At 36.2% G+C, this 23,138-nt stretch overlaps 1 long non-coding RNA gene across 2 annotated transcripts; it reads right to left on the bottom strand.

Annotated features, from left to right (window-relative positions):
* Nucleotides 1-13,938: 13,938 nt before the first annotated feature.
* On the bottom strand, nt 13,939-17,946 carry LOC112324963 (uncharacterized). 2 transcript variants are annotated; one of them, XR_002978957.2, is made up of 5 exons: nt 17,728-17,946; nt 17,176-17,511; nt 16,344-16,449; nt 14,948-15,003; nt 13,939-14,137 (listed from the first exon to the last, which is right to left on the bottom strand). It is a non-coding gene; the product is annotated as an uncharacterized LOC112324963 (long non-coding RNA). The 2 variants fall into 2 exon arrangements; XR_002978958.2 differs by having other exon boundaries at nt 17,176-17,395.
* Between the last annotated feature and the right edge of the window lie 5,192 nt (nt 17,947-23,138).

Here is a 23,138-nt window from a genome sequence, read left to right as displayed (position 1 = left end):
GATTAGCTTCGGCTAATGGCATCCGTGGAGAATTTGCCAGGAAATGAATTATAAAATTAGCCTTGACTAATTGTATCTGTGTTGGGACTGCCGGGAATGATTAATAAGATTAGCTTCGGCTAATGACAATTGCATTGGGATTGCCGAGAAGTGATCAATAACGGTGTCCACATTGGGACGCTTGGGAACGATCAATAAGAATCAATTCGTAAAGGGTATCCGTGTTTGGATGACCTGGAAAAATTTAACAAGTACAATTGCCCAAAGATGTCCAAGTTGGACTATGCAATGTTAAAGACTTTTTTTTAGTAAGTTGACGTATGTATTAAAAGAAGAAGATACAAAGATTATAAGGGGCATACCCTAGATTTACAATGAGAACAGAAACATAAAACATCAGATGGCTACAGGCTAGCCACCGAACAGAAAACTGAGACCTCGAAACCAATACAACCAGCTAACTATCAAATTAAGAATCTATGTTATTAACCCTCCAAGCTCTTTGGATCCTTTTGTTTTCATCTGTTGGTAGGACGTTCCTCATCAAATCAAGCTTATCACGAATGATACATTCAATTTGATTAAAGACCAAATTTGAAGATCTAGACATGCCTGCAAAGATCCTTGCATTCCGTTCTTGCCATACATGATACATTGTAGCTGCGAAACTCAATTTACGAGAAAAATTGATGAAACTCTTGCCATGCCAAGTGACAGTGGCCCATCGAATCCATTTATCCCAGCCTTTTGTCATTCTTGGAATGTCGCATCTGTCACAAACATCCCACCATATCGCTTTAGTATAGTAGCATTCAAAGAACAAGTGGTTGTGATCTTCATTGTTGCGGAGACAGAGTGAGCATCTATTGGGACCATGTATACCAAACCGATGAAGTCTATCTTGAGTTGTGAGTTTCTGTTGGACAGTCATCCATAGAAAAAATGAATGTCTTGGAATAGCATTCTTGAACCACACAATGTCATGCCATTCAACCATCTGACGATGAATTCTTAGTTGATCCCAAGCTACTTTGATCGAGAATCTGTGATTTGGCGAATCCAACCAAACAATCTCATCCTTTTCCCCATCTTAGGATTACAATTAGAAGGAATAGCTTCTACAATGGGGTGCCAGCCAATAGCTTGGGTTGTAGGAATGTTCCATTCTAAGTTATGAATCAGCACATTCACCTTCGCGTTCTTTTCCATACCTGAATCATAGATGAATCTTTCCCCGTAAGAATCCGCGAGTGGGTTGTGAGGATGCCAATTGTCAAACCATAGAGAGGTTGTCATTCCATCTCCTATGATGTACTTCATCTTTGGCCATGCTAAGGATCTAAGCTTTAGAATCTTTCCCCAAGCCCAAGAGCAATTCTCTGGCGTCTTGATTGTCCAGAAATTCCTACTTCGCAACAGATTGGATCTGATCCAAGTAGACCAGATTGAGCCATCTGAGTCATTGCACAGGTTCCAAATGTATTTCAACAAAGCAATCTTGTTCCATTCTGTTATCCTTTTTATTCCTATCCCCCCCTCCTTTTTTGGAAGACATACATGATCTCAAGCCACTTTAGCCCCAGTAGTTCTCATATCTGAACCTGACCAAAGAAAGGATTTCATAATTTGCTCCACATTTTTAATTACTTGCCCAGGTAAAAGGAAGAGAGATGCCCAATAGACCTGTATGGAAAATAAGACTGAATTAATCAGTTACACCCATCCTGCATACGAGAGTGTTCTACAAGTCCAATGTCGAACTTTAGAGGTGATTCGATCCACGAGACCCTTACAATAGATAGCCTTTAGTCTAGACGAGAGAAGAGGTACTCCCAAATATTTCATAGGGAGCTCCCCCTCTCTAAACCCAAGAATACGAATAATTTGTTCCCTCTCAGCATTTAACGCACCGCCCAAGAAGATGTCACTTTTGTTTGAATTTGGATACAGACCTGATAGATCTTGAAACTTTGTGAGCACAGTTTTGATCATACAAAATGAGTTTACATCCCCTTTGCTAAAAATCATCAAGTCGTCAGAAAAACAAAGATGAGAAATTTTGTCCTTCTTGCATCTCTAATGGAACTTGAATTCTTGGTTGGCACTCATCTTGTAGAATAGCCCCGAAAGGATTTCCATACATAGGACAAACAAATATGGGGACAGTGGATCACCTTGTCTCAGCCCTCTTCCCCCTTGAAAGTAACCTGCAAGCATACGAGAGTGTTCTACAAGTCCAATGTCGAACTTTAGAGGTGATTCGATCCACGAGACCCTTACAATAGATAGCCTTTAGTCTGGACAAGAGAAGAGGTACTCCCAAATATTTCATAGGGAGCTCCCCCTCTCTAAACCCAAGAATACGAATAATTTATTCCCTCTCAGCATTTAACGCACCGCCCAAGAAGATGTCACTTTTGTTTGAATTTGGATACAGACCTGATAGATCTTGAAACTTTGTGAGCACAGTTTTGATCATACAAAATGAGTTTACATCCCTTTTGCTAAAAATCATCAAGTCGTCAGCAAAACAAAGATGAGAAATTTTGTCCTTCTTGCATCTCTAGTGGAACTTGAATTCTTGGTTGGCACTCATCTTGCAGAATAGCCCCGAAAGGATTTCCATACATAGGACAAACAAATATGGGGACAGTGGATCACCTTGTCTCAGCCCTCTTCCCCCTTGAAAGTAACCTGTAAGCTCACCATTGACGTTGATAGAGAATTGACATGATGTAACACAAACCATGATCCAATCAATGACTGTTCTAGGGAATCCCATTTTTATTAATTTAGCATCAACGAAATCCCACTGAACCGAGTCATAAGCCTTCATCAGATCAACTTTCATAGCACAACGAGCAGGTCCCGTAGATTTATGATAGCCTTTCATTAGTTCCTGAGACAAAAGAATGTTGTCGCTGATTCTCCGTCCAGAGATAAAAGCAGTCTGATACGGACCTACTAAGGATGGCAAAACAGCTTTGATTCTCCCAGCTATAATCTTAGCGATGCATTTGTACACTGTATTGCAGCAAGATATAGGATGAAAATCTGTCAACCTCATAGGATTAGCAACTTTTGGAATAAGGGAAATTGATGTAGCATTCATTTCTTTAAGCATTCTACGAGTCTGAAAGAAGGAGCTAATAGCGTTGATTACATATTCCCCAACTATGTGCCACATTCTTTTGAAGAAACCTGCATTAAAGCCATCCAGACCAGAGGCTTTGTTGTTCTTCAAACTAAACATAGCATGCTTAATCTCCTCCCTTGTTACATCTTGTGCTAGTACATGTTGTTGTGTCGAAGACAGTTTCAAGTTAATTGTTGATTCCATCACTTCCTCGTTCAGAACCCTAGGCATCTGATCCACTCCTAACACACGATGGAAGTACGCAATTACTTCTGATTTGACTGCCTCGTGTCCTTCGACAACCTCTCCATCCTCCCTTGTAAGTGATAGAAGCTTATTTCTATTCTGTCTTCCATTTACTGATTTGTGAAAGTAGCTAGTATTCTGATCCCCCAAGCTAAGCCATTGTATCCTTGCATTCTGTTTGAAAAAACTCTCTTCAGCCCTGACGGTAGAAGCGTATTTACGAACAACATCCTTTTCTCGCATGCACAAAGTTGGATTCTCATGCACTGTATGTAGAGCCTGTTGAGCCTTATCCATTTCATTTTTTGCATCTTTGACTCTATCTGAAATGTTAGAGAAGTGAGTCATATTGAAAAGTTTCAATTCCTGCTTTAGCTTTCTTAGTTTGCAACACAGCTGATACATTGGACAACCCCCCGAATTCTGATCCCATACCTTCTTCACCAAGGGTATGAACTCGTCATGATCCATCCACATATTGAAGAATCTGAATGGTTTCTTTATTTTCTGATCATTGCCAGTAACCTTTACCACCATAAGAGAATGGTCTGACATACCCGAAGGCAAAAATCTCGCTTCCGACAATGGGAAGTTCAGATTCCACTTCTCATTGACAAGCACTTTATCTAGTTTCCGCATAATCAGATTCTCAGGACATTGGTTCGACCAAGTATAATGCATACCTGAATACCGAACATCATCTACTTTCGCTTCTCAAATATATGTTTCCGATATGTCCATAGTACCAGCCTATGTAGAAGACCCTCCTAACCTGTCTGACTGGTTCCGGATAGTATTAAAATCACCCATAAGAATCCATGGGGTTGACTCCCATCATTCACTACGACTCATTATATCATACTATAATGCCTCACGTAAGGAAGCATTATTGTCTCCGTAAATAATTGAAGCATTGAAACAGATATTAGTAGATAATATAGTAACAGAAACATGAATAGCCTGGTCTGACATTCTGAAGACATCCACGTTCACCACATCAGCATTCCAACAAACCCAAATACGACCACGACAAGAGAAAACATAATTATACAAGAAGGACCAATTACGTAGAAGAAGTTGAGAAACTTTATCTTTATTCTTGTCTCTAACCCGAGTTTCAACCAAACCAAAAGGAGTTATCCTCTCTTGATGTATGAGCCGACGCAATTCTTAATGCTTTATAGGATCATTCAAACCTCTAACATTCCAACATCCAATAATCATAGGAAAATAGAGACTTAGTTAACAGTAAACAAAGACTTAGTTAACACTAAACAAAGTTACTAGGTTCATGTAAGAAAATAAGAGTATTCAATTAAGAATATATAAAAGATATCTAATTGAGTTTTAAATGATTCTCAATAAATTTATAGGTTGATTATTAGAATTCTTAGGAAACTAATAGAAAACTTATGCTTTATTTGTATTCATTATATGATCATTTTTATTTCTGTTGTCAATATAATTGTATGCTTATTAAGTCATTTTTATAACAAGTCCATCTAATACCTAGGGAGCTCATTAGTTTTTAGGACTCTGCTTTCCTAAGCTTATGTAAAAATTTAGCTCAAGCATAATAGTAATAGCTAGATTATGTAGTATGTTTTTGTGTAAACTTTGATGTATATAAAAATCTTAGCTCAGCATGTAGTATGTTAGTTATGTAAACTCTGATATAATATATGAATCAAAACTCCCTAGTTATTCTGTAATTAATCCTTTTGAAACTTTTTAGAATACTTATGTTATTTTTTAAACTCTCGTTACATTTTAGTATCCCTTTTCCTTTCAGACTTTATAATATGATATGTGGACTATGTTTATATTGATCTTGTTCATAGGATATATATGTATAAATTGTGTGGATGGATTGTTTGAGTTATCGAGTATTAATGATGGAATTAAAGTCTGGAACTGTGGGACCTTGTTGTGATGGATTGAATGGGTAAATTGGAAGTAGTCGATAACTTGAGACGTTCTATATACAAAGGAAACTCTGCCGAAATTTTGGTAGAATTCTTTATAAATAATCAAAAAAAAATTACCCTCAAATTAAGAGTATATGTTGGGATCTTTTAGCGTTGACAGAAATGAATAGTCGGGACTGTTGCATCAAATTTTTTAAGTTTCATCCTCCAACATTTAATTTAATTTGATATTGGGCTCTGTTGATTTTTTTTTTTTTTTGCTTTCTATAGGAGTTTTCACTAAAATTAAAAATAATTCGAGTTTTTTGAGGTCTTTTTATGTCATTGTTTTTAAATTTAGTATTTCTTAAAAGAAATGTTTTGAATTAAGTTATATTAATTGTTTAAATATAAGTATGAGATGTTCACTTCATGATATTTTTTTGATTTGTTTTCTAGGTCATTACTCTTACAACACATGCACCCTCCTCTCGTGTCATCCTGTTGCCTTTAATTTCTAAATGATGTTAAAATCATCTTAGTGAGCTCTTTCATCCTTCAACACTTGAGCAACTTTTTTTATGTTAGAAAAAATTAGTTTGACCAATGAAATAGCACAGGCCACCAATATAGGTTTATTGTTTAGGTCCTTTTTGTTTAATTGAATATAGTTTTGATTTTGGGTCTTCAATATTTGGTTGATTACAATTGGGATTTCTAATCTGTTTTGATTTATGTTCCACGGGTTATTGTGATCTCATACTTCAAATCACGGGTTTCGCAGATTAACTATTATTGATATAAATCAATCTAATATGTCGTTGTCTTAATATTTTTTTAAGAAATAAGTCGTCTACTATCACCGTTTCAATATTTTAAAAATATTTCGTCCAGTATGCATTAGTTTTTGGACTTTCTATGTCTTACTATTTAAAAAAATAGAAAAAAATTATCTGACTCACGACATAGCACAGGCTAAATATCTAATTATTAAACTAAGCGATGTTGTATACTTGTATTTGTGGTATAACTGTAAGGTGAGAGTAGTATTATTAGAAGGCACATTTGGTTAATAGTTATGCTTTAAAAAAATTACTTAAGAAAATAGTGGGCTGACTATAAATTATCAAATACTTTATATAGTTGTGCATAAAAATACCTCGTGGATGAGAATCTTGATGATCATGCGATCATAAATTCGAATATCATCTTCCTCATTTATTTGATAAAAATTAAGCACAAGGTAATGTGAGCCTGTGCAAATTTCAAGACCAAAGGGCTTTCACTTGAGGGGGTGTTAAAGAATAATATAAATCATATCTTGGAATCTCACCTAATAGCTTAATTTTTAGGTTGAATTGGTTCTTCTACATTAAAAACCCGGTCATATGTTTTTTTTAATGGATTGGTTGCATGTCTCATTAGACTAGAAGTCTAATCCCTCCTCATCAAATTGAATATGCATCCCCTCTTAGTATACTAGTTGAGTGTCTTCCTAGACTGGTTGTGTCCCCCGTCGACTAAATGGCCACACGCCCTCCTCAAGGGATTGATAGAGAGTCTCCTTCACCAAACCCACTACTAGATTTAACAGTTTTACTGACAGAATATTATGTCAATATTTACTATACTATTCTGTCGATGTGTATTTTATCGACTGATTCATGGATAGAAACTGTTTGTCGAAAAACAGCTCGTCGATAACTTATTTTCTGTCAAAATGTCCATCGGTTAAAAAAACCCAATGGTTTTGCAGACGAACAATGTGTGCCAAAAACAAATTTACCCGCTGGAATATACTGATGGAATTATTCCATCGATGATTGGCAATGGCATTTGGAGTAATTTTATTTCAACCCTCTGTAAAATACTGACGGAATAATTTTGTCGGTGATGTAATAGTTGAAATGGCATATGCAGTAATGTTTTTCCAACTCTCTAAAATATACCGACGGATTGAGTCCGTCGGTAACTCCGTCTATAATAATTAAAAAATATATTTTTAAAAAAAAATCTATTGAACAAAAAAAGGAAATAATTAAAAAAATAACACTCTATAAAATTCAAGTATGTAAAAATAAATTATCTTAATATCAAAGCCAAATATTTATTACAAATTTATATGTTCAAATACAATGAAACTAGAACAAAGGCAGTGCTAGAGGAGGAGGAGGAGGAGGTTGGTCGTTCCCGAGACCATATGGCCAAAAAGGGGGTGCACATGTACCACCCATCTGTGATCTAATATCCATGACCATTCGATGGAGTTCTTCATATTCTGTAGAGAGTCGTTTATATTTTTCATTTAGATGGGTCGTATATTCTTGCACATTCCTTATTGTAACAAGACTGTGAACTCTGGAGACTAGGTGTTTGGTATCGATTACGAGCTCCTAACGGTCATTCGCAAGTCCGTACACCCGATTTCTATAGGCTCCACCAGTCGATCTTGCCTCCATCCATAAATCCGAATAAAAATCCGGGTGGGCAAAAGCATCATCCCTATATCTCTTCTTCATTCGGCTGTTAATGTCTCCTGGAAATAAAAAATGAAGTCATCAAATTCAATTCAAGAAAATAATAACTTTCAAAAGAAAATGGTTGAACAAACATACCACAAAGTGTTGAGCGAGGTTGTTGATGAACTGCCGCACTCCACTCCTTTTTGGTGGTCTTCACTCCACAAAAAGCTACATTAGGCTTGGCTCATGTTCAAGAGTTGTAGCTTATAAGAAACAAAATGTTTACAATTAAATATATTTATAAATAACAACAAATTAATTAAAGATAGATGTGATTAAAATTAATCTTACCATTTGCTTCGCATGCGAAATGAACAGAATGGAGCTGCTAGTGAGCGTGGTAACCGAACCATGAATTTCCTGGCTTCAGTTCCCCGCATCAGACTTAAGCATCATGTTAAACACTCGGATGTCACATGCTGATGGACTGCAAATCATCGGTCTTTCCATTAGTGTTATGCATAGTGAACAGTGTTAGGGGGAAGGGAACAATTCCCTTCACCTCTGTAATACACCAACGGACACGAACCATCAATATTTCCATTGGTGTGATGTTAAATGAATAGTGTCAGGGGGAGGCAAACAATTCCCTTCGCCTCTAGAATTCACTGACAAACACGAATCGTCGGTATTTCCATCGGTGTAATGTTCCATGAACAATGCCAAGGGAAGGGGAACAACTCCCTTTGCCTCTGGAATACACCGACAATCATGAACTGTCGGTATTTCCATCGGTGTGATGTTCCATGAACAGTGCCAGGGGGAGGGCAACAGTTCCTTATCTATCTATCCCGCAAATACTTAAATTGAAAACTGCACACACAACACAATAACACAACTTCACATAACAATAATAAAATAAATACTTTTTTGTAAAGAATTTTATAAAAATATTAAATTATAGTTTATAGCATTACACTTTCGTGTTTTGATAATTAGTCAAAATTATCTTCTTCTTCTTCTTCAATTGACTCGTCGTCAGCTCCATCGCTATATTCTACGTTGATATCATTACTATCATCATCTTCATCGACTTGTGCTTATCCGCTGGAACTCAAAACAACATTCAACTCCTCAGCATCAACATCAACAAAAATATTATCGAAGACACGAGAATTTGAATTTTCTTCTAAGTCAATCGATGGAGGAACTCGATATGGTTTAACCAACTCACTAATTTGAAAGACATCATCTTCCATATTTGAGTCATCGTTCTCATCCTGAACAACCTTGACACGATCCCTGGGTTTGGTTTTCAATATAGATAACCAATCAACTCTTGAACGATCCTTTCTAAAGGAAGGGGTGTATGTGTAATAAACTTGTTGGCATTGCTTGACGAAAACAAAGACATTGTTGACTTTACGGAGTCTAGCTTTAGAGTTAATTTCGACCAAACCATGATGGGGTTCTACTTTGATTCCTCTGTCAGTGCTGTCATACCAATAGCACTTGAATAAAATGATTTTATTATGCTTCCTATGATATTACAATTTAATTACCTCTTCTAATTTCTCATAATAGTCAACTTCAAACTCAGTAGAAGTCGATCCCTTAACACAAGCCCCAATGTTATGTCTTTTGACCCTGCCTATAATCATCAATATGAAACACGTATCCATTGACAAAATACTCATTATAGAACTTCACCTTTCTTTCAGAACCCAGACTTAGTAAAGACAATGTAGCACTAGCATTCCCTACCAATTTATAAACATGGTACATCAAGTACAACAATGAACAGTGAATGAGAATTCTGTAATGAAATTAAGTATCTCGATAGATAATGAGTTTATGATAGTACTTACATGTATTATGAACTACGTGGCAAATTGTTCATCTTGTAATCGAAAGATTTGGGATTCGGTTAGTTGTGAGTTATCATACAGTAAATATTGACGATGTTACCTACGAGGTATTCAACAATGTATGAGTTTGTGATATTATAAGAGATAAATATTCCATTAGTAACAAAGTTTAAGTAGTATACTTACTGAATAAAAGGTCTCAGTTCATTGCAGTTAAATAACACATGAGTGTATGCTTGTCTGAATTCAATTTCAGACAAATATCTTTCCTTGATAGCATTTTTTGGTGTGGGTCATCTATGATTGCAGAATATTGACAAGTTCTCACTCGACGGCACTTCACCACCATTGTCATGCCTTGGAATGTGATTGATTATTGTTCTCAAATGATGCTCGAAATAGTACGAAATACATGTTGAGATCTCCTTAACAATATAGGCCTCACATATCGAAGCCCCAACATGCATTTAACCTTTTTCTTAAAGTTGAACAAGTACCTCCATGGAATTAAACGAATGTTTTCAATTAACAAAAACAATGAAAATTTATTTTTAATTACATTGCATGTGTAATCTCTAACCTTTCAAATTGAAACATCCATCTATACTGGACTAGGCCTCCAACTTTTAGCTCATATGATAAATGTATGGGTAGATGCTCCATCGAGTCAAAAAAATGATGGAGGGAATATCATATCAAGTTTGCATATTGTCTGGATGATATTCCTTTAAAGCCTCTTAATGTGCTGTGTCTGCAACTTGTTGGAGTATATATCTATAAAGAAATGATTGATCTTCGTGAGTGCATCCCATATCCTCCTTAACAATAAATAACGATAAGTTAATGGAATGAGTGTTTACATAAACATGTGTCAGTCATGTGATACATCCACTACACATTGTGGACATGGTGGACAGAGGATCATACTGCATGTTGCATGAACGTGAAGATCAGGTTGCATGAATGTGAACGTGGAACGTGCTGCAAGAACGTGGGCAGTTAATCATGCTTAAAGAACGTGGGTCATTAGTTAACTGTTAAGTAGTGGGCAATGCTGTAATTCTTTCTTATTGTTTTTATTAATTATGTTGTTAATTCAGTTATGCAATGTATGGCTATAAATGCCAACGTTAATTTTAATAGAAGGCATGCATTATATTCTAATCCCCTGATTCTCCTCTGTTATTCTTCTTCCATAAATTCTTTGTATCAGTGGTATCAGAGCCTGGTTATTCTTGGTTACGACCATGGATACTCGCGGCAAATCAAATGCGAAATTTTGCAATGAAGTCAATGAAATCCTAGTTAGACACGAATAAAGCTTTGATCAAGTTAATGCTACCTTACAAGTAGTTTTGACAGAACTTCAAGCTCTTCGCACTACCCGTCACCAAAACACCAATTCTCCTGAAATCAACCCCTTTTCTAATGAAGAGTCTTCACACCAACAGACCCCTCATCGTCATCCTATAAATAACCATCAACACCACAATCTCAAGTTATCATTTCCAAAATTTAATGGAGATGATCCAACAGGATGGATCTACAAAGCAGAACAATATTTTCAGTTTCAAAATATTGTGTCAAACCAGCAGGTTCAGCTGACCTCTTTCCATTTAGAGGGTATTGAATTACAGTGGCATAGGTGGTTAACTAAGTTTCGCGGACCATTGGCATGGGATGAGTTTACCAAGGCTATACAACAAAGATTCAGTCCAACCGACTATGAGGATCCTTCAGAAGCCTTAACTCGCCTTAAACAAAACACGACAATAGCAGCTTACCATGAGGCTTTTGAGAGACTTTCACATTAAGTGGATGGTCTACCATAAAATTTTTTGATCGATTGTTTTATTGCAGGACTTCACGATGAGATTTGTTTGGATGTTAAAATCAAACAGCCCCATACCTTGGCACATACTATAGGTGTGGCATGATTAATAGAGGAGAGGAATCAGCTGCATAAGAGAGCCCCTTTTCCTATACGATATGTACCGCCTTCAGTACCAGCTTCAGTGTTAGCAAAACCATCAGCCAACCCCACGGCTGGAGTGTTAGGGCCGCCATAGGGTCCTAGGTTACCTACCAGTTCTAATACATCTTTTTGCAGAATCACTAATTAGGAAGCACGCGAACGAAGAGAGAAAGGCTTATGCCACTATTGTGACGAAAGGTTTGTTCCAGGACATCGTTGCCAGCGGCCACAGTTGTTTATGATTTAGGATTCTCCTAACATAAGCAGTGAGGACAGTGTGCATGACTTGCTTGAACCAGTAGAGGAAGAGGTCATCCCTGAGATTTTTCTTTCCACGCCATGACAGGAACTGAGCATCCACAAACTATGCGTGTCATTGGTCAACTGAAGAACAAGAAGGTAATGTTGCTCATAGATGGTGGCAGCACTCATAATTTTATTGATGAAGCTATTGTTTCTAAGATGGCATTACCAGTTAATCGAGAAAAGAAGTTTCAAGTTATGGTGGCTAATAGGGAAAAGATCGACTATGTTGGACAATGTCGGGCACTCACCATCAACATAGAGGGATATCCAGTAATTGCCGATTTATACATTCTACCTGTTGCAGCATGTCAATTAGTATTGGGGGTACAATGGCTGCAAACTCTTGGTCCTGTGGAGATGGATTATAAACAGCTGACCATGTCATTCAAAGAAGGGGACGGTTCATATATTTTTCGTGGAATTAAGCCAACAAGCCTCACAGCCTTGTCTGATAAAGAGCTGTATGGATTGCATGGCGTGGGGTTGTTCTTCCAAATCCTATCAGTTTGAAACAGTGCCCAGTTTCCATCTTACCCGTTTGAAGTAAGCTCAATGTTGGAGCAATATTCTTTCATTTTTGCAGCCCCTACTGGTTTACCACCTCAACAGGAACATGACCATCAGATTCCCCTACAGCCACAAACCGGACCAATAAGTGTGAGACCTTACTGATATCCCTACTATCAGAAGAATGAGATTAAAAAAATGGTGCTGGAGTTATTACAGTCGGGTCTGATAAGGCCAAGTCGCAATCCTTTCTCTTCACCTGTGTTGTTAGTAAAGAAACCGGATGGAGCTTGGAGGTTCTGTATAGATTACCGCGTTCTAAATGATATCACAATCAAAGATAAGTATCCTATTCCTGTGATTGATGAATTATTAGATGAGCTCAACGGATCAAAAATTTACTCCAAATTGGATTTACAATCGGGTTACCACCAAATTAGAGTACGAGAAGAAGACATTCCTAAAACAGCATTTCGTACTCATGAAGGTCATTACGAGTTCATAGTGATGCCATTTGGCCTCACCAATGCACCATCAACATTTCAAAGTCTCATGAATGAACTCTTTCATCCTCATTTTCGAAGTTTATCTAGGTGTTTTCTGATGATATCCTTGTGTATTCAAAATCGTGGGAAGATCACCTTGTACATTTGCAAATTGTACTACAAATCTTATCCACTAATTCTTTATTTGCAAAAGCAGAAAAATATCGTTTCGGTGTTTTACATTACTTTGGGCATCAAATCTCTGAACAAGGTGTATCGGTGGATCCCATAAAAATACAAGTTGTGCTGGATTGGCCAAAGCCTACAACAGTAAAAGGAATGTGTGGCTTCCTCGATTTAGCTGGATATTATCAGAAGTTTATCTATCATTTTGGTAGTATAGCAGCACCTCTGACATAACTTTTAGCCAAAGACAATTTTCATTGGTCAGAGGCCGCAGAGCAAGCCTTCACAAAACTCAAGGCAGTATTGACAACACCTCAAGTTCTATGTCTTCCAGACTTCTCCCAACAGTTTGTGGTGGAATGCGATGTAAGTGGTATCGGTCTTGAAGCAATTCTTTCCCAGAATAGTCGTCTAGTGGCATATTTCAGTGAAGCACTGAAGGGGTCAGCTTTAGCATTGTCAACCTATGAAAAGAAGATGTTAGCCATTGTCAAGGTTGTTCAGAAACGGCGCCCTTACTTGCTGGGGAGATTATTTATTGTTCGCACATACCAGAAATGTAACACCCTGTAATTTAGTACATTCATAAAAGAACTTTGAGCCTTAACTTTTAAAAAAATGGGTATTTTTTTTTTCATCCACCGAACTTATCCGAGAGTTGCCAAAATTTCCACTGAAATTTCGGCAGAGTTTCCTTTATACCTGGAGGTCCCAAGTTATCGACAATCATCCTGTATAGTTATACTCATTTCTCAATCATATCATAATCATGTAGAACCTTAACAACACATCATTCATGGTACATGCCTCACATTTCGCATGCTCATTTCTTTCCCATTAACACACCTAATTTATAACAATTGCAAGTAAACAAACTAAGATTACAAATACAGAATAATACATTTTTATGTCCGACACTTAATGTAAAAGGAGTACTATTACATATTAAGTCATTTAGTTCCTTAAAGACAAAATACATTAATGTTCATCTTCTTATTCAATCATACAAAAGGAGACTAGAGGACCTAAAACGCTACTCCTGGCGTGAATCTGAAGGACCTGCAATTTCATAATGTATATAATAAATATAGCATAAAAGGAAAATCACATAATACATGCACAAGTAATTAAACATATATTCAACGATATGCAATCATAGTTCCTTGAAATTCTCATTTATCCTTCCATTATTACGTCTCTATTCATCCTTCCTAGAATCATTCAACATTTTCATTTTGTGTCTTGTTTCACCTCACGAGCGCATTTAATCCATTATAATATCTACCATGTGATTTCTCTCCCTCTTACTCTATCTCTTTATATCAATTTCAATCCCAACATCTATTATACTCATTATGGCTTTTCCATATAAGTTGTCAAACTCGTCATGATTTCGGTCCAATTTTAGTTTATAAATATATTCAACTTACAAATTTCTTGTGCCCATTTCGACACATTCCAATGTTTCTTTAGATTTTCAGTAAAATCTCTCATTATCATGGAACCTGCCATCATTTTCACAATATTCACATCCGATCCATCTTCAAATAATATGAATACCATACATACATCATTCTCTTTAATTCATCAACCTAATCTCATTTGACCACTATAATTAAGGCCAAATTTCATTATCTATCACTATTATTGGCATTTTATTATACTAGTATAATTATCACCAAATTCTTATCATGCCAGCAACAACACGAAACCTTACTACAACATATTTACATTATTAGTCATAATTTCTTTGACATCCTCCATGTGCGCAGGACATGATTCTCAAATTATATCAATTACAATTTATTAATTAATTCAAAATACAACATATATATATAGCATTGCATTCCTTAAGTGTATAACACCTACCATGGTTAATGAACTTCTATTCTCACGTCCCAAGCGATACGATATTTGCCTCCATCCTTCACAAGAATTAGATCTTCATCAGTTTCTCTCTTCTTTTTTTTCTTCAATAATCCATAACATAAACATAAATTACCATTTTTGTTTAACAATTAGGTATCGTCCAACATTCCATTTATAATCTGACAAGTCAGTCATCCTGACAATATTAACACCACACAAGTAAGTTTAACTCAAGTTGTATATTCCGGTCATTAGAAAACAAAACTAATGCCACTAGCCCATCACCGGGTAACTAGTTCCTCCGCCCATCTTATTCCATAATTTCCAATCAATATCCGCCTCTTCAAGGCCGAATGAATAATCCTATCAAGATGTCAATCTCCATTTCATTAATATTTTTAATTATTCCCTATCGGAAATATCATTATAATACCTCTCCCCTAAAACTTGGAAGGGAATGCTGACACTAATAAATTTTCATTAGTGTTATTAGTCTCCCATATCAGGATCGGCTAATCAAGTTCATTGTAAACATCAAAATTAATACCACTGATTGATGTTGTCGACTATTTCTAACATGAAATAGCCAATCAGATTTTTCTTTCCATAATATCTAGGAATATTTCCGAAAATATTGATGTCAAGATTCTTGACACCATTAGCTTTCACTTCAGGAATAGCTAGTCAGGTTTCATATGATTGCCGATATCGACAACACCGGTCGATATCATTAACTATTCTCACCCAAATAGTTAATCAAATTCAGTATCCCTCATTTTCAGGGATGATTATGCAGATGGATGATTATGCCGATGTTAGTAAACCTTACTAACATCATTAGCCTCCGCATTCGGGACCGGCTAATCAAGTTTCGTGTGATTGCCGATATTGACAGCACCGGTCAATATCATTAACTATTCTCACCCGAATAGTTAATCAAGTTCAGTATCCCTCGTTTTCAGGGATGATTATGCCGATGTTAGTAAACCTTACTAACATCATTAGCCTCCGCATTCGGGACCGGCTAATCAAGTTTTGTGTGATTGCCGATATTTACAGCACCGGTCAATATCATTAACTATTCTCACCTGAATAGTTAATCAAGTTCAGTATCCCTCGTTTTCAGGGATGATTATGCCGATGTTAGCAAACCTTACTAACATCATTAGCCTCCGCATTCGGGACCGGCTAATCAAGTTCGAGGAATGATCATCAACGAAGTCTATTAGTGTAATCCATATTCTTAACCCAGTCAAGTACTCAAATCCATTTTTAATTTCTCGTTTATTTCACTTTATCCTCTCTCTTTGTGGTTTCACCCATAGACGCAAAGACCAAGAATTTAATAAGTTAGTAAATTAACACTACGTAAAAAGTGTAGGTATAGAACACCTACCAGCTGCAGAAGCTCAACTCGCTCTTCCTTGTTGTTGTGCCCCTCTTGCAGTCCCTCCTTAAGCTCCTACTATACGAGCTCCTGAGAAGTCGAGTGAATGCTTCTCCTACATTTTTAATATAACATCCTGAATCATTATTGAATCTTCCCGATTTATTCATAATATTCATAAATTCACAAAATCGAATGCTTCCGTAAACAATTTCCATGAATGTATTTTATTTTCTTACTTGTCATTTAAATTCATTTACATTAGAATTTATTTACACTAACATTAAACGCCCATTTAATTCAATTTTTCATCGATGATCTTCAATGTCCAAAGGGCATGACTTTTCGTCACCGATTTTCTTTTGTCCCAAGACATTTAATCTATCACCAAACAATGTAATTTAACTTAAATTTCATCAATGACTACACATGCCAAATTTTTCCAAAAGCACACTCAAAATGATTCCTTATATCATAATTCAACTTACAACATGATTTCCCATTCTAACACAACCAAAGTATTAGTCAATCACTATTCTTTATAGAATTTAACTATATCATCACTTATCAACACATCAAACATGACTCAAACATAACACAAACACAACCATCATCATTAAACCCATTGCCATTATCCTTAGTCCCAAAACATACTTTTTATGCTAAACCTCATATTCTCATTCAATATTTCTCAAACCAAACTTAAAACATCATTCTGTAATTTAGAATTCAATAAATCCAAACGGTGGAATTATACATCATCATCATTAGAATAACATATCCAAAATTAACATACATCCAACGGTTAAACCTCCCGATATCAGAACAATACTGGACTGACCTGAAATTTGGAGACCTGCTGTTCGGGAAGTATAATTTCTGGTAGGAGTGTTCTTTTCCGATCCAAACCGTTCAGAATTTATATAACATCTGGATGAATAACATATCCAAAATCCAGACCAATCCAACGGTGAAACAATGATATAACGGCCGACGAACAAAGCTGTCTTGAAGGGTGATTTTCCAGAAATGTTCCTCCGGTGACAGCCCTTAAACGAAATCTGATATTTGCAATCCCTCCGGTCAGAATGTAGGTACAATTGAGTATAATAACATATCCAAAATTCAATCTAATCCAACGGTGCAAAGTCAAAATATGGCTGCCGAAGTTCCTGCCCTGTTGCAATCCCAAAACCCATAGTTTCAAATCAATTTATTCCTTCTATTTTTCAGCAAATCAAGCCATTATCATGCAATTAATCTTGAAATTCACATGAACAATTACTCCCCCAAAATATTTACATGAACCCTAGAATTTTAAACTTGGAGGTTTTCTTCTCCTCATGCAAGAACAAGAGAGAAAAACGAAATTACTAAAAGGTATGTTGCTTACCTTTGCTACTTTAACTTATTTCAATGAATTCTTGCAAAAATTTACAAAAATCATATCCTCCTCTTCCAATTTCCAGCTTCTTCTCTTTGTTTCTCTCAAGCTCTATAACTCTCTAAGTTGTCATTCAATTTGTTTTCTTGGATATAATCCTCCTAAGCACACTCCCTTTTGATTTAGCTTGAAGAAATGAAGAGAAAATGGGACAAAACAAATGGTCTCCCTCCTGTTTTTCCATTTGCAGAGGACGTGCTCTGTTTTTAAAGAGAGGAGAGGAGAGTATTTGTTTTGATAAAATTACAAAAATGCCCTTATTAATGCCCCTTGTGTCATCTTCTTCAATTTACCCGATTTTTAGTGCTCTCGTAAATCCTTCCCAAACTCCGATTGATACGAAATTTGAACCTAATATAAAATAATATGTTTGGAGATTCCTTATAAAATTTCAGCCCGATCCAACGGTCGGATTGAGATATATCATCAATACCGTAAAACTAGACAATCAATGTCTTTTACGCTAAAATCTGAATTTCATGCATTAATTTATTTACTTAGATCCTCGTGACATTTCCCCTTAATTTATACTCAATAAATTCAATATTACCACATTTATCATTAATTTGTCAAAATACGTGTTTTGACCGGGGTTTACATATCTTCTGGGTTTTTTTTTCTTATTCTTTTATCCATTAAAACTCGTCACTGGTTTCGCTAACGTTACAAGTTTTAAACTAAAAATCATGACTCTCTTTTCGACTTCAACAATATCTTTAAATGTTTTTATGGAGATCATTCTCTCTCTCACATGACACATTTATTGTCATTCCTACTATTTATTCATTTCTTTCATACCGAATATCCATTACTCATCGAAATATCATTACTTCGATCCTATGTGTTGTTTTTTTATTATTATTATTATTTATTTTTATTTACGGGGGTTTACAAGAAAAGCCTTAAGTATCTGTTGGAGCAACGCATTACTACTCCTGTACAAACACGATGGCTGCCCAAGTTGCTGGGATATGACTACCAGATTGAATATAAACGAGGACTGGAAAACCAAGGTGCAGACTCTTTATCTCGTGTAGTTGAATTTCAGTTCTTGTCTCTTTCGTTGCTATCAGCAGATTGGTGGTCCTTGCTTCAAAAAGAAATACAACAGGATTCTTTTTATGGCGATCTGCTAAAGAAGGGGTCTGCTCCACTGCTTCAGCGGGATGGGGTATGGTTTAAGAATGACAAAGTTTTCTTAAACCCCACTTCACAGTTCATCCCGAAGATTTTAAACTATGGTCACTCTTCACCAGTAAGTGGCCATTATAGCTATCACAAGACTCTCGCCCGCATCAAGCAGAACTTCCTTTGGTCTGGGATGGTGGGATGGTTAAGGAGTTCTTGAAGGAATATGATGTCTACCAAAGATTCAAAAGTGACTGCATGAAACCGGCCAGCTTACTGCAACCTCTGCCAATTCCTACAACAATATGGACTGATGTCTCCGTGGATTTTATCGAAGTTCTGCCACGTTCCAATGGGTATACTGTCATTATGGTTATTGTAGATCGTTTGACAAAATATGCTTATTTTGTTGTATTAAAACATCCTTTTACTGCTACAACTGTGGCTAAGGTTTTTATTGCCAATGTGGTTCGTCTGCATGGGATTCCAGCGTCTATCGTTACTGACCAAGTATTTCTTAGTTCTTTTTGGCAGGCACTATTCCAGTTATAGGGTACCCAGTTATGCATGAGTTCTAGTTATCATCCCCAGTCTGATGGCCAAACTGAAGTAATGAATCGCACCTTAGAGTAGTATCTGCGTTGTTTTGCTGGTGACCAACCCAGAAAATGGGTTGAATGGCTTCCATGGGCAGAATTCAATTACAATACTTCTCTTCACTTATCCACCAAAACAACCCCCTTTGAAGCTGTTTATGGAACCCCACCCCCAACTTTGCTAACATATGTTCCAGGAACTTCACGCATCCAAGCCGTGGATGAAAGTTTGCGTGATCGTGTGCAATTTTAAAGGAATTACGACATAATCTCTTACTGGCCCAAAACCGTATAAAATGTCAAGCGGATCAGCACCGGCGTGACGTTTCCTTTGATGTGGGAGATCATGTATATTTAAAGTTGCAACCTTATAGACAGTCTTCGGTGGCCTTTCGAGCTTCTATGAAACTTATGTTTTTTTGGTCCTTATCAAATTGTGGGGAAAGTCGGTCAGGTTGCTTATAAATTGTTGCTGCCACCAGGTTCACTAATTCATGATGTATTTCATGTCAATCTGTTAAGGAAGCATCATGGGCAAGTTACACAACCCTAACCCCATCTTCCCTTAGTGTTCGATACCTCTACCATTCTTCCAGAACCTGAGGCTATCTTAGATCGACGTGTAATTCGCAAGGGACAGTACTGGCCTAAATCTGAAATTCTAGTTAAGTGGAAGGGAGCTCCAATCGAAGATGCAACGTGGGAGAATGAATGGCGTTTCACTAAAACTTATCCTTCTTCCATCTTTGTGGACAAGGATTCTTAAGTGGGCGGGAATGATACATCCACTACACATTGTGGACATGGTGGACAAAGGATCATGCTGTAGAGGATCATGTTGCATGCTACATGAACGTGAAGATTAGGTTGCATGAATGTGAACGTGGAACGTGCTGGAGGAACGTGGGCAATTAGTCATGCTGAAAGAACATGGTTCATTAGTTAACTGTTAAGTAGTGGGCAATGTTGTAATACTTTGTTATTGTTTTTATTAATTCTGTTGTTAATTCAATTATGCAATGTATGGCTATAAATGCCAACGTTAATTTTAATATAAGGCATGAATTATATTTTAATCCCCTAATTCTCCTCTGTTATTCTTCTTCCATAAATTCTTTGTATCATCATGGCTCTTCATTCCATACAATCTACAATCCTCCAAATTAACCAACCTTGATATGTTCAAGGCATGTCCATCGGGAAAACACAGACTCTTAAGTCATTGGTAGACTGGTAGTTATGCATTCTTATCTAAGGTGAAGCTTACTTTGGGCATTGCAACTCGTGACCCAGTATAGACCAACTTTATATTTTTACGATGACAAAACAACGCTATATCCATTATATCCTTGATGTTGTCCTTTGTCTTTCGCTTCACATCCATGACCGTGTTGAAAATGTTCTCAAACATGTTCTTTTCTATGTGCATGATGTCAATGTCATAACGGAGGAGATTGGTCTTCCAATAAGGAAGCTCTCATAAAATAATTTGTTGTACCCAATTGTAGGTCAAACCAAAACTAGAAAACTTTTGCTTACCGGATTGGAAACCAAACACGATGTCACTATATTCTGACATCACGTCATACAATTCTTTACCAAAAAGATGCGGGAGTGCAACATTCTTTTCAACTCTGCTAACAAAAAAATCCTTTATGCTATGAAATACATAAAAGACTCTAAACCTGTTTTTTATGCTGATGTAATTGACCCCATTGTGCAAGATGATTATGAGCATAATTTCTTAAAAGATGAGTTAAACTTTGTATTACAACATAGCAAGACAAATAAGGATGCAAGGCTGGAGAATAATGAGGACATGAAAGAAGCAATTATGTCTTTTCATTCATTACTTAAAATGCCAAATAGTTTGGTTAACTCTCCTTTACAGCTACCAAATTCTTATGAAAAGGTTTTATCTTCTATTGAACAGGCCCGAAGTTGGAATTGAAGTCTTTACCCAAACATTTGAAGTATGTGTACTTGGAAGAGAATGAAACCCTGCCATTAATTATTGTAAACCCCGAGAATGAACTTATATAAAAAAATTAATTAATTATAAAGATTATAAAATACAAAAGAAGTATGACTCAAATTGTGTAAAAGAAAAAGAAAAAAGGTCAAAGTGTAATTAAAAAGAATAGGGCTATAAATACCCCCATTTCTTTCTTCATGAGGTCGGTTGCATGAAAACAAAAAAAAAAGGAGAAATTCTATATTTTCCATTAAACATTTGAGAGAGAAACACCAAAGTTTGTCAAGATTTTACAAGTCTTAGATAGGTTGGTAGGGAAAACACCATTTGGCAAGAGAATTTGTACGAAACAGAAGAAGAAAATGTGAGGAGAAAAGGGAGAGAGGGTCGGCTGGGGTGTAAAAGGAAGGAGCTGAATTTTTCAACCGGTTAGGAATCAAAGTTCAAATTATCCTCAAGTAAGGAGCCCTAACTCGATTATACGAATTAATTTAAATTTGATTAGAAATTGTGTAATTATCTTGAATTGAAATTAGGGTTTTAGAACAAAATTTAGGGGAAATATAATTGTTAGGAATTAGATCAATTAAAGTATTATAGGTTGCCTTGGATGTGAAATTATGTAAAAACAACAAAGAAGAGCCAATGGAAAAAGGATCCAAGGTGGCCGGCCATTAGGGGAGTGAGTGGGAAGAGTAGAATTTGTGATTTTCTTTGTTAATTGCTTATGATGTGTCATTGTAATATGAATTATAGCTAGAAAGGATAATTATCACATAGGAAGGAGAAAGGAACCCTTGGTTCCCTTAGGTTATGTTTCAACCAAGACAAGATTATGGAGGGGGGGTGGAGTTTTGCGATTTTGTATGATAATGATGAGTGAATTAGGTGTAGTGGAAATTTTACTATTAAGTGAAGCATGATAACTTGATGATAAGGGAACTTTGTAAATCAATTACATGTGTTATGTGGGGTAGAAATAAGTTTATTGGCTATATGTATAGCATATGGCTTGACTTAGAAGGATTTGTAAAAGGTAGGAAAACGTGGGATTCAATAATGTGTATGTTCCTTGAAATGGTTTTTTTTTTTTTTACCATTTTACACAAAAAAGGGTGAATTAGCTTAAGCAGCCTTAGGAGGTCATATTTAGAAAGGTCCATGCATATGATGTAGAAATGGTTGTCTTGAGAGTAAAAAGGAAAATGGGGATAATTGAAAGTTCATTTAAAACATAGATGAAAGCTGGTCAAATTCATCACCTTGATTCCATAGAGGATTCAAAACTAAAACTGATAAAATTTGGGAAACTCTTATTCATATATGTTATAGCCAAGGATGTTAGCTTTCTAACGAATCTAACCTCGCTTAATTTGGAGGTCTAGACCTCTAGATATAGATAAATATTTGAGGAGAGGTTGAACTGCAACCTCTACTAGCAATTTCAACATGCTGTCAAAATAAGAAATTTAGTCGTGTTAGGGGCAGAATTGGGTTTCCTTCCCTTCAGAGAACATGTAGTGTCGTGTCTTAACATTCAAAAAGAAATAATCCATATTCAAAACCAAATTTATGATATGAGTTATGATTAGATAAAGAACCATGATCTTAAGGGATGTAATGAAAACGCAAATGTAAAGGAAACAATTGTTAAAAAGAAG

This window comes from Populus trichocarpa, chromosome 18, assembly GCF_000002775.5.
Source record: "Populus trichocarpa isolate Nisqually-1 chromosome 18, P.trichocarpa_v4.1, whole genome shotgun sequence".
Classification (NCBI taxonomy): domain Eukaryota; kingdom Viridiplantae; phylum Streptophyta; class Magnoliopsida; order Malpighiales; family Salicaceae; genus Populus; species Populus trichocarpa.
This window is presented reverse-complemented; position numbering and strand designations above follow the sequence as displayed.